The 12,861-nt window shown below is 46.8% G+C and overlaps 1 protein-coding gene across 1 annotated transcript in view; it reads left to right on the forward strand.

The window, feature by feature from the left end:
* Positions 1–12,861, forward strand: part of SLC4A8 (solute carrier family 4 member 8) — a 755,839-nt gene that overhangs the window by 203,268 nt on the left and 539,710 nt on the right. The window lies entirely within an intron of this gene.

A 12,861-nucleotide genomic window follows, 5' to 3' on the forward strand; every position in this document is an offset into this window, starting at 1 on the left:
GCACACCGAACTCCTGCATGAGGTCGCAAAATTGCTGCAAGGCTGCCCTGCATTCCCCCGAGCCTGGGGCCCCTAGAAAAAGAAAATCGTCCAGGTAATGTAGGACCCCCTGATGCCCGGATTTTTCCCTGAATGACCATTCTAAGAAGGAGCTGAATTTCTCAAAATAAGCGCAGGAGACTGAGCATCCCATTGGCATGCACTTGTCCACATAGTACTTTCCCTCAAACTGAAATCCAAGAAGATGACAATCAGCGGGGTGAACAGGAAGCAAGCGGAAAGCAGATTCAATGTCGGATTTCGCTAACAGGGCCTCCTGACTAAGCATGGGCGGATTTTGCGAATTGGCAATCCGCGAAATTGCGTATTTACGGATTCGCAATCCGCAAAATCCGCGAACTCTCGCGAATTTTGCGGATTCCTTTTTTTTTGTGTTCGCAAGTGTTTCTGCCATTTCGCGAGGGTTTTTTACCAGTTCGCAAACGTGAACTCACTTGTCGGGTAGCAATGGTCGCGACCATGTAGTTTCTACGTCTGGTTCATCACAGCACCCTCTGTTTCACCACTGCCACCCTCTGTTTCACCACTGCCACCCTCTGGCTCACCCATGCCACCCTCTGGCTCACCCATGCCACCCTCTAGTTCATCACTGTAGATTATGGAGGGAAAAGCACACCTGCCCTGCCTCAACTGACATGAATGAATTAGGGGCTGATTAATGTGTCACTGAATTTGAACTTCCAGGCTGGCAGGTGCTTCCTTATCTGTAATTGCTTTCTGTTGTAGTGTAATTTTTTTAACAGGACCTTTGTTGTATACTTGTAGCTATTCTCTGAGCCTGCTGTGAGGGTCAGAGCAGGGTCATAGAATAGTTGCAAGTAGGCAACTGAACTCTAAAGGGGCCCCTCAGGAAGCACTACAGGGAATGGTTACTAATGATAAGATTGAACTTTTGCACCTGCTGAGGGCTTTCAGTTTTGCAGAAATCCAAATATCCAGCAGCATCCACAAAAAGTAATCCTTCCAGGCACTACAGGCAATGGTTACTAATGATAAGATTGAACTTTTGCACCTACTGAGTGCTTTCAGTTTTGCAAAAATCCAAATATCCAGCAGCATCCACAAAAAGTAATCCTTCCAGGTCAAGATCCAAATCAAAGTGACCAGCACATGAAGAAAGCACTGGTAGGAGCCTGCTGGACAGGAACAGGAAGTTGGAGACTGTGGGGCACTTCCTTCCCCCCCCCCCCAAAAAATGGACTCCTTGCAAAAAAAAAGTGCAGGCAAATGTCAACCTGAGGAGTTTTTCTGATAAAAATCATAATTTTCAAAGGTTTATGCTGCCTGCTGGTGGATTTCTTGTGCGAAATTGCAAATTTTGCAATCTCGCAATTGCGAGATTGTCGCTGCCCGCCGCATCTACGTGTTCGCAAGTGTTTACTCCCGCAAAATTGTATAGTATTCTAGTTGGCAAGTGCGACCAAGCAAAAAATCCGCTTCGCACGGATTTACGAATTTTCGGCAAGTTCGCGAGAGTTCGCGGATTGCGAATTTGCAGAAAATCCGCAAAATCCGCGAGCGGAACGGATTTTACGCCCATGCTTACTCCTGACCTAAAGTTCTCAACATGGCCACCGCCTGATCAAAAGATGTGTACTTGACACTACATAGCGCATCCGCAATGGCATCATTCACTGAGCTGCCCCTAGGTGCGGACAGGTTGTGGATTAATCTGAATTCGCCCGGTGCCTTCTTCGGTACCACCCCTAGGGGTGAGCACACAAAATCCGCCATCGGGACGTCCTCAAATGGTCCAGCCACCCTCCCTAGGTTCAACTCCTTACACATTTTTGCCCTTGCTATGCTCATGTTGGATCGTACCGACACCTGGTTCTTACAGTATGTCACCCCGCTGTGGCCTTGCGCAGGAATCCTGAAACCCTCGACAAAACCTTCCCTGATGACCCTCGCTGATTCAGTGCAAGAGTACCATTCCAACCAAGGTATCATAGCGCCAATGTTCACTGGAGATCTGGCCTTTCCTAACAAGATATCATTATTCTTGCTTCTTGCCCCCTTTGTCTCTAGCTTTTTTGTTGCACTTGGACTCGGGGTGGGAGGTGTTACCACAGTATCCGCAGGCGTGCCTGAATTTACACGTGCCAGCAGCCCTGGAACAGGTACGCTTGTTAAAGTCGAAGCAAACCCCTCTCTTGCTATTGCCCCCTGATCTGGCTGCACTACCCCCGCGTTCCCAGCGGGGCTTGTCCTAAAGGGAGGGAAACGGCCCGCGTCTGGGACTGGGGTCCGTGCGGTCTCATGCGACGTTACCACCAAGTATTTTAGGTGGAGGAACATATCGGTCTGATCCCACCTCAGGGTGGAGTCCTTGGCCTTCGCCCGCCTAAATGCCTTGTCATAATCTTTCCACCCGTCACCACCCTTTTCCGCGTGAGCGAGGGTGATCCTATTCTGGTAGATTGCCATTTCTGACCCCACCTCTGGGAAGCGTTCAAGCATTACAGACATGTAAGTGGAGAAACCCTGTATCCAGTTTGCCAGATTCTCCTCCACCCTGTATTTTAGTAAGATGGTAGACCATTCTCTAGGATGAGTCCATTCTTTATTTTTCCTAGCCTCTTCCCTCTCTGCTTCATCAATTAAAAGGAAAAACATATTCACGTATTCCCCCCTCCAAATCCTTTCTTTCATGTCTTTGGACAGATGCCGACCCACACGCTCCCTCTCAGAGCGCATTTCCCCCACTCCCAGAGGCGCGAAATGCTTTGTACCTGCCGATGCTGCTACATCAGCCTTCTTTGCTGGCTCCGCCTCCTTCCCGCCGTTGCTTGTTCCCGGGAGGCTGCTGCTACTGGTGCCTGACACCTGTTCCTGTGACCCGCGGTCGACTCGGAGATTGGGACAGCAGGTACCTGTTGTGGGCTCCCTGCCGGTAATGCCGGCCCCTCCTTCGCTTTGCCAACTCCAAGTTCCGCGAGCAACTTTTTTGCACGCTCCATCGCGTCACCCCCGCCAGTTGACGCCCCTGCGGCATGTGACCAGTTGCCTATGGAATCAAGCCATGGCAGAACCGCCGCTAAACTGGCCGTCATGTCGGGCTGGCCAGGTACTTCTAAAGTATTCTGAGCTCCTGGCGTGACCAACTGTACTGGCTGCCCCGTACCCTCACCACCCACAGGGGGCGTGGGCTCTGTGGCTGACACCGGATTCACTGAATCAATTGTGCCCTCCCCTCTCCTTTTCCCACTTTGTTTTGTCTTATTCCGGGGGAGGGGGGGAGTAATTCCTTGGGGGCACAATAGGCCGTCTAGGACTTCCCCCCACTACTGCTTCTGGTCCTTCAACCTTGTCCTGCAGTCTATTGAGGGTCTGACCCATGGGCCTGTACATGCTGCACCAATGCTTCCAGCATGACCTCCGTGTGAGAACGTTTCTCGGGCCTCCGTGCCTTAGGGGCCATAGCGATCTGGCGCCCTTCCTACTTATGACCGCCCGGGGGAATCTCTAACACGTGACAGGTCCCCACCTGGAGACAATGTCCCCTCTCACCAGTTGTTGTAGCGACACCGACCAACCTGCGCAGTCACGCAACCAGAGCCAAGACTTACTGGCTAACCCAGTAAGCTCAGGCGAGCCGCCCGCTCAAGCCCTCTATGGCTCCCAGAAGCGATATCTGCTGGTTAGCCGAATGCCGCCTCTGCTGTTTCCCGTGCTCGCCAACCGACTACTGCCCCGCAGGTGGGTGCTTGTCCACTCCGCGATGATAGCCGGTGCTGCTGAGAAAAATTGACAAATTGCGTTTTACGCTGCGCTGCGCCTGCGAAAGCTGTCCCAATGAGCACCCCTAGCTGCAGCTGTTCAATGAGGAAAAGGACAATCCCGCGAAATGTTCCTCACAGTGGTTCCAGTTTTTTGCCGCCGCTGACCAAACAAACCCTTGAACCCTGTCCTGATCCTGAGCTAAGGGGCCAACAACACTACTCTCACCCTAGGACATAAGAGACACCGTCAGCCCTGGCAATCAAAACGCTCCACACCTCAGCCCTAGCTAAACTGGCAGAATGTGTGAGTCCCCCTAAGCGCAGCACCCCCTAAAAAATGCCCCCAGAACCGCAGTACCAGATCCTGCCTTGTGTCTGTTGTCCCTATGCGCCCCCCGCACGTACGACGAGCGCTCTGCCGGCCAGATTGCCCTTAAGTTACTAGGGCTCGAGTCCAATGGTGTTGGCAAGGCACGAACCGTTGTCTGCGTGTCCCAAATACACTGCGATTTTAAAGCGCCGGTAGCTGCACAGACCCGTTGCACCACGATTTCCTATTCCACTTCCCAGTCGCTCCCTGAACGCGCGCTGGTAGCGGTACCCCCACCGGGCTCTCCCTCTAACCAAAGGAGTTGCCCGGAAAATACCACGCAACGGCCACTGGTCCCGAGATGCTCCCGGCCGCACAGACGCCTCCGATGCCGCTCTCCGTCCGTAGCCCGCAGTCCGGCAATCGCGGATCACCCGATGCCGCTCCTCCGCAAAAAACCACGACGGAACCTGAAATACAAAATTAAAAAGATGAAAAGGGACGGGTGGAGGGGCCAGCCGGCCCGTGTGTGGGTGCGATATGGAGGCGGCCGCGGGAACCAAGAGGCTGCCTCACCTGCGGGCTCCCCCTTTTAAGGGTTACCGAGCCCAGGCGAGACTTCCGGAATGTTTCTGAACCGGAAGCGCTGAGGCGCTTCCGGTTCACTGCTCTAAAAGGCGGCGCCCATTGGCTGCCGCTCACTAAAAGGGGGGGTCCGCGTCACTGGTGAACCGTCCCCCCTCCCCTCTTATGATTTTCGGGGCTACGGAGACCGCCATAATGGCGGCCCGTCCCATGCTGGTTCCAGGCTCTGACAATAACATTTCTCCGTTAATAAGATCATCCATACAATGGATGTCGGGTAGATTTCTCAGTTGCATTTGAGTAGTTCAAAAGAAGGGTAATGCTACACCTTTCTTGACTTTAAGAGTACAAGTATAAGCAGTTCTCCAGTAGTCACCGGAATGTCGTCATAAGTGGTAAGTAGCATACAGAGTAGCTTTTTCACTCAATGACGTCACTGGCAGAAAGACTACTAAGTAATTTGTGCTGATGATGTCATCACCAACAGAGAGGAGATTGAAATGTAGATATCACAGGTGGAAAGATGAATATGCGGTAGGCTATGTGGTTAGTGAAATCACGGACAGCACGGAGATTGCCACATAGCTACTTTTGCCAGTAACATCACATCTGAAAAGAAATATACTGGGTATCTGTCAGTTAGACCACAAGTAGTTAGAAGAATGTAAAGTAACATTTTCTGCTAATGACATGACCAGTAGGAAGTACAAAGTGATACCTTTGTGTGTCTGATCTCACAAGCGCTGTGTGGTGGGAGGAGCTTTCCCTGTCAGAGTCTTCTCGTGCAACAAGCGGGAGGTAATCCAATCAAATGAAGACCCGATAATACTTTTGGAATCTTGGATTGCCCTTCCTTCCCTCCAGTGGAGCACTGCACTATAACTGCCTTTCTGTCCAAAGCCCAATGCGGCATGAGCTTGTCTGGCACAAGCTGTCCTAAAGCTCTGATCTGCCCTGGGTACTTACCTCTCTTGTCGAGAGGAAGCCCACAGGCCCAGTTCAATGCTGCACTGGCACTGCTGGAGCTCTGGTGACACACTCCCCATCAAGGTATGTGGAGACGGAGCCATAGACTGACAAGTTAACCTGGCCGCTTGCGCTAACGCAGATCTGAGCTCTTTAAAGAAGAAATAGAACAGACCTAAAACTGGTAGGATCTGGCTGTACTCCTTGGGAGCTGGTTGAAAAAAGGCGCCCAGTTTCCATATAAGACTTCTGCTGTTGGCATGTACCCTCGTGCCTACAGAAACAGCTCTCTTTCCTGACCACTTCGTGTCTCTCGTGGCCTTTGCTCTTCTGTCCTGCTCACAGCAGGGTCTTCAAGTGGGCTCATGGAGCAGTTAGCACCAAGATGGCAGAATGCTAAACGTCCTCCCCAACTCAATGCCACCCACTTAACAGAACAAAATAGAAAAGCTGGAGCTGCAATCTCGTACAACCACCACAGAGCTTGAAACACCTGACCCCGCTGATCGCATGGGTTAAAATGCCGGCCTACCAGCCTCCATCACCTACCACGGAGATAATCCCACGTGGCAGATGATGCTCAGTCACAAGACCCGCTCTCCCCACAGAACCTTTCTGTGGAAGACTAACAACCTGCACCAGAGAGTCTCCCAACAGCCTGACCACCTGGTAATGTAGCTTGCCCAAATCGTGTATGTTGCAAGCCATCAGAGTTGTAATAAGCAATACCTTATGATGAGAGTTGGAAGCCGAGAGTAGAACTTCAAATTACTCATTGGGTTCCCAATCTCCTTAAATGTATAAGTCACCAGTCCTGGTTATCATTGGGGTGAAATTGTCACCTTCTGCCTTTCAGAGTGATGTTCACTAAAATGTGCGTAGAACCAAACATTTTAGCTGTAGTGTAGTAACTGTGTGTTCACAAGATTAATATGGGAATACACAAGCAGATTCATCACGTTTCATGGAAAAATTCTGATTATGTCCTGAATTTTTGGATTGATCGTTTTTCACTGTATCACACACATCCACTTCTTCTAAACCGGGTTCCAAGGTGGCTGCCATACTTGGAAGCAATACATCAGCCATCTTGGATCGCTGCAACAATAATAGACAATGCACAAAACCATTCCAAAATGTTTACTGAATGGCCAAATTGGAATCATATTGTGCATTTTGTATCATTATTTTACAGTTCCAAGATCGCTCATACATTGTTTTTAAATGCGGCAGCAATCCTGGAATTTTAGAACAATGGTGCACTATGTACAATACCCTTCAAATATTTCCGCCCATCCCTATGTTTAATTGTTTACCTATTTTTAATTGGCCATCATTGCAGGCATGCACTTGTCTCATTTAAATGGCAGCATTGATTTTTTTTCTATGTTTCATATAGCTTGCAAATGCCTGTTTCGTTTGTGTGCGTATGTTTACTTGTCAATGGGGTAGCGCGTGAATGCAAGAATCAGTCAGTGTACTAGCGCAATACTTTACTGAGGTCAGCAGAGGATCAATAGATTTGACACCCAAAGTTCCCCTTCTGGGGCATATGGATAAAATGGGCGCCAACAGAGCAGCACGCCCATTCAGTGCTTTGGGGTTTCTTGTGGCTAAGGAGGACATAGTAATGATATAGCATGTGGAACCTCAGCCTATTGGAGTGGGAACACAGTATGAAAAGATGCACCAACCTGGAGCTCATAGTCTACACTGCAAGGGGGTGTTCACAGAAATGTGTTAGATTTGTGGGGAATGGCTAGAAACCATATGATGGGAGACACAAGGGGCTTTATCAAGACGTGAAAGGGAACAGTCTTAACTTGAAGGGGTATTCTAATGTTAGCTAATGATATGTATTAGTACAGTCTGGAACACTGTAAAACATTAAGGTCTCCGAAATGTGCAATATATGCCACTGCCTGTACATGTATTCAGTTCTGAAAAAAATACAACTTTTGGAAAAAAGAAATAATGAGTCAGTGGATGGATGAAATAATGCATTTGTACAAGTACGAGTGAGAACAGTGCATATATGTGGACCTAACGAGTGCTTAAACTCACCAGTGACTGGAGAGTCACTTTCATTTATAACCCAGATCTGTTGGCATTTCCAATATTTGATGTTAGCATTTAAATGAGGGAAATTTCAATATTAGTTTTTCCATAGTTAATCTAATATTTTTGGGTATGATGTTTTAATTCACAAGTGTATTTTAAAAATCAAGGCCATGAAATTGCGATTAATAGTCATTTTAGCTTCTGTTTGTTGGCCAGGAATGTGTTATTTAATAATATAAGGTTTTGTAATGCTTTTAATTAATTTATTTTTTAATTAATCAGAAAACAAAGAATACAATTGGAAAATATGCTGATTGCCAATGCAACCCTACATTCTTTCGCTGTGTCAAGTCTATAGTACAGTATACAGGTCATCCAATATCAACAATAATGGATGACGTTTCAATCAGTAGCCTTCTTGAACCCGTGCACCCCAAAGTAGAAACCATTCACTTGACACCCTGGAAAGCACTTAGGGTCCTTGACAAGAGGCAGGAAGGTAGTAGAGAAATGCACCAATGCCCCCTCTATTATTTAACATCTCCCTAAACCCTTTACCAAATCTGATTTAACCATACAACCTCACCCGTTACAACTATGCAGATTACACCCAAATCTTTTTTTAAATGGATAGCTGAGAAGACCTCTACAGTTCAAATCTTGATGACTGCTCAGTGTCATAAACACATGGATGATGCATCTTAAGCTCATTACTGCAAAAAACAAAGATTATGACCTGCGGCCAATGGCAAAAGTACCACCCTAACACCATATGGCCTTAGGAACTTGAAGCCCCTCAATAAACATCAAGAGAAGTTAGAAATCCACAAGTAAGCATGGATTCAGACCTATCTTTGATACAGTATGATGAAAACACTATGTTGCATCTCTCCGTACGTTGTATAACAACATAAACTGCAAGCCACCTTTACACTCGTAATCTCCAAGCTTTCCTTTGCCAACTACTCATACCTTGGCTCACCCACATTCATCATACAAAAAATAAAACTTATCCAAACCAAAGAGAATGCATGACTCCAGGCCTATCATTTCTTCACTGACTACCTATAGCTAAAAGGGCAATAGTCAAGGCACTCTGCATTGTCCACAGAACCACCCAAGGAAAAACAAACACTATATCTGCAAGTTAAATTCAAGCAATACAAATCAAGCATGACATTGCGGTCCAAGCTTTCACAACTTATCATCATAACACCTCACCATAAGAAATCCATAGGAGGGACTGCTTTGTCAGTAAAAGCCTCCAAGCTCTGGAACTCACTACCAGACAATATTAGAAGCATCGAGGAGAATTTTCACTTCTGAAGACAGTTGAAAATAGGGCTATTGCTTAGATAGCTTCCTCCTCCAAACTCCGACAACCGAGCCCAGAAAACAGTTGCAGCCTCAAGAGAACTCCCTGGCTTACAACCCACAAATTGGAAATAACTCAGCAAGCAAATTGCTTTTGATATGCAGATAAGCTAAAAAGGGCTGACCTTTGGTTTGCCGTGGCATTATATATTTATTGTAGGAAAGATCTCCTTTTTGTCAGGGTCACCTCCACTTTTTCCCCCTGGTACTGATGCTTTTCTACTGATGTGCATTTGGTAGGTCCCTGCTAACCAGGTGCCAGTGCTCTTTTACTAAACCCAAGGTAAAGTTGTCTAATTGTAGTACAATTGGCACACCCTTTAGCACCCCTGTAAGTCTGTAATAAATGGTATCCCTGGTACATAGGGCATGGGTACTAAAGAGGGCCCCTAAGGGCTGCAGCACCCCCATAAAATGTCATGCAGGCATGGTGTAAACCATGTGTGACAACATGACATGGCACACTCACTGCCTGTCATGCCAAAGTCAATGCACATAATATATATGTCATCAGGCCTTGTATCCCTAAGGCAGGGTGCATTATATTTAGGGCTCCCGGTTTTATGGTATATATTTTTTTTTAACATTTCCGTCTGTATATATCCATATTTATTTTTGGGCCATTTTATCTGTATTTATCCATATTTATTCTGTGTTTTGCATATAAATGAAGTTGTAAAACTGTACATTTCCATATTTATTTAACTGATAGATGCGCACTCATACTTTAATGTCTGTTGTGTTTTAGCTATTTAAGCTGTCAAATATTACATAACAATACATCCACTGGTGAATACTAACATTATACAATACATGTATTTTGACATATGCTGTTATTTAAAAATGTCATCCTGTTTTTTAATTTCCCATGCTGTCCATCTGCTCTGCTACTTGCTTATAATTCATGAAAGACAGCACGGAGAGTCACTTAAAAGTAGCACAATTTTCTGTATTTAATCCAATTAAAAAATAAATGCAGAGAGAAAATACATTGTTTTCTGTCTGTATCTATGTGTAAAAATCTGTAAAAACGGAAAACAGGGAGCCTTAATTATATTACATGTGAGGATAGATCTGCATAAGCAGCTATGCCCCTGTGCTGTCTAATTCAATTACTAGATGGTACAAGTGAACAGGGAGGCCATCTTAAGTATATGTACTCGGCACTGGTCATTACGAGTTCCCCAGCTACATGATGACTTTACTGAAACCTATGGTGTTTGGTATCAAACACCATGCCTTAATAAATCTGTACAATTACCAGTACTAGATTTATTATGACACGCGCCCAGAGGGCATCTTAGAGGTGCCCCTGAAAAACCTACCAATATCGAGTGTGCTGGCTAACTGGTATCATCTATTTTGCCACCACAGACAAGTTTCTCATCCCCTGCTGGTGAGAGCACGCACTGAGGTCAGAAACAATGCCTGCTCCGAAGGAAGGTGTTCACACACCTAATCTAGCAGGATTGCTAGTGATTTAGCAGCTCAAGCCAGGAGCTTCAAAAAGAGGTCTTCATTGCTCCAGGAGGTCAAATCCCTCTCCCTGCCAATTTTTAGACTCCAGGACCCCCCAGGAGCCACTCAGCAGCAATAACCAAGGTACCCGATCCAGTTGCAAGCACCAAGGCGTTTTTGTGATCAGTCCTAATACCACTGCTCCAAAACTTACCTGGGGTCAAAGGACTTCAAGAGAGGCCAGCTCCATATCAAAAGTGGCCTTCTGTGTTTCTTTTCCCTCTTCTGCAGGTACACCAAGAACCGTGAGTGCCTTTAAATCCATGACCTCTGGACAAAACACCTCTGCACCCGAGTACTCTAGCCCAGGCTCAAGTAAACTGACAGTGTCTCTGTGGTCCAGAGACCCTCAAGAACCAACCCCCCTGGGTTTTGGTGGACTGGTCTCCCCGTCCCCACTTTCATCCTTTTCCTTACAGGTACTTTCCCCATTGATTTTATCCGGTAGGGTTTGAGGCTACCATTGCTTTCAGCACCTCTGCATCCAGACACCCCAGGGCAGGTAAACTTGAACTGTTGCTGCTTTCTTAGACCATGGCCCCTATTTACCTTAAGTCCAGAAGAACAGTCCTGTAATTCGTCTGTAAGAGTACAGATGCAGTAAATGTTTCTCCCATAGGATAACATTACCGCGTTCTAGGCTTATGCCTCAAACCTGACAGCCGTCATTTTCCACTGTTTATTCTGTAAAAATTGTTAACATCTAAAGTACTTTTTTTTTTTTTTTGTAAGACCTTTATTTACAGAAAGCAAATTACACAGCCTGAGCCTACAACCCTGAGGCCGGCTCGCCATTGACGATGTTTATCCAATAAGCAATAAGTTAGCCATGTAAAGCAGTGTGAAAATTTCAGGCCGAGCCGCCTTGTATGCCCTCCGTAGGACTCTTGGCAAACAGTCGATATGAGTCTTACATTTTGTCATTTTAGAAAAAGGAAGTTCAACATACCCCAACTTAAGACCTTGCATTGTCCTCATACACAACCTATACAGTGAGTGGAACAGTATTCCGGCATTTCCCTAGTGCAGCCTCCATCCCACTCCAATCACACACTAAACATCACACACATCAGTATAACTATAGGACGATCTAATCCTCCTCATCTTCCTGCAATGAGTTTAGGTAGTCTGATAAGAAACACCATACGTCCTTTGGTCTCGATTTCGCTGGTAATTCCTCCTCATACGTTTGCAGTTTATCTCGGCAGACGGACAGATCATGCAGCCACACTTTTGTAGTCGGTACCCTACGGCTGTGCCAACATTGCGCCACCTGTCTTTTCGCTAATAACAGGGCGATTGCACAGAATTTGCGCTTCAATGCTCTGAATTGGGGTATAATACCTAGCAAACAGACCTGTGGCGTGCACTGTACCTCATCTTCTAACATGATTGTGAGTTTGGCAATAACCTCTTCCCAGTAACCCGCTACTCTTTCGCAAGTCCAGGCCAGATGCACAAAATCCGCACCCTCCCTGCCACAACGCTTGCATTTGTCTTCCTCCTGCAACCCAAATTTACGCAGTTTCGTCGGTGTGTAGTAGGCCTGGTGAATGAACTGAATAATTCTCAGATTCCCGTTTGGTGTCAGTATCTGCGTTAGCACGCAGGAGCTGTGCCATTCCTCATCTGTTAGTGGAGTATCTAGTAGCGCATCCCACCGCCCCTTAGCCTTAAGTGTGTGGCCTGCTATTTCTGATTGTGCAGCAGTGTACAGTCTGGACACCAAGTGTGACAGATCCCTTGTAGTGATCAGCATTTGCAGCGGTGCCAGGCTTTCCGGTTCCGCAGGGAAGGACGGGTAATATTCCCTCAATGCCCTTGTTAACCTATAGTATGTGAATCTAAACATAGGAGTCTGGTTTTGGATATAACTCAATTGGCCTATGTCCATAAATGTGCCTCCCTGAAACACGTCACCCATCTTGGCAATCCCTGCTCTAGTCAACAAAGACATCCCCACTTTTTCGTTAGTGACTGACAGCGCCTGATGATATTGCAATGGCATGTCCGGTGCATATAACGGGGTTTTGCGAGCCAACTGCCCTAGCTTGTTCCATGCTTTAATCGTGGTGTCTACAGTGTTGATATCCTTTGCATGTAGTGGTGGTCTGGTGTGCGACAATATCGCGGACAGGGGGACAGGATGGGCATCTCCCTCCTCAATAGCCACGTGAGTGAGATAGGGGGACCTCATGGTACCAGTATGCTGCATACTGTGCCTGGGCACAGAGGTAATATAGTAGGAAATCAGGCACCCCGAAG

Source organism: Lissotriton helveticus, chromosome 1_1 (assembly GCF_964261635.1).
Source record: "Lissotriton helveticus chromosome 1_1, aLisHel1.1, whole genome shotgun sequence".
NCBI classification, from domain to species: domain Eukaryota; kingdom Metazoa; phylum Chordata; class Amphibia; order Caudata; family Salamandridae; genus Lissotriton; species Lissotriton helveticus.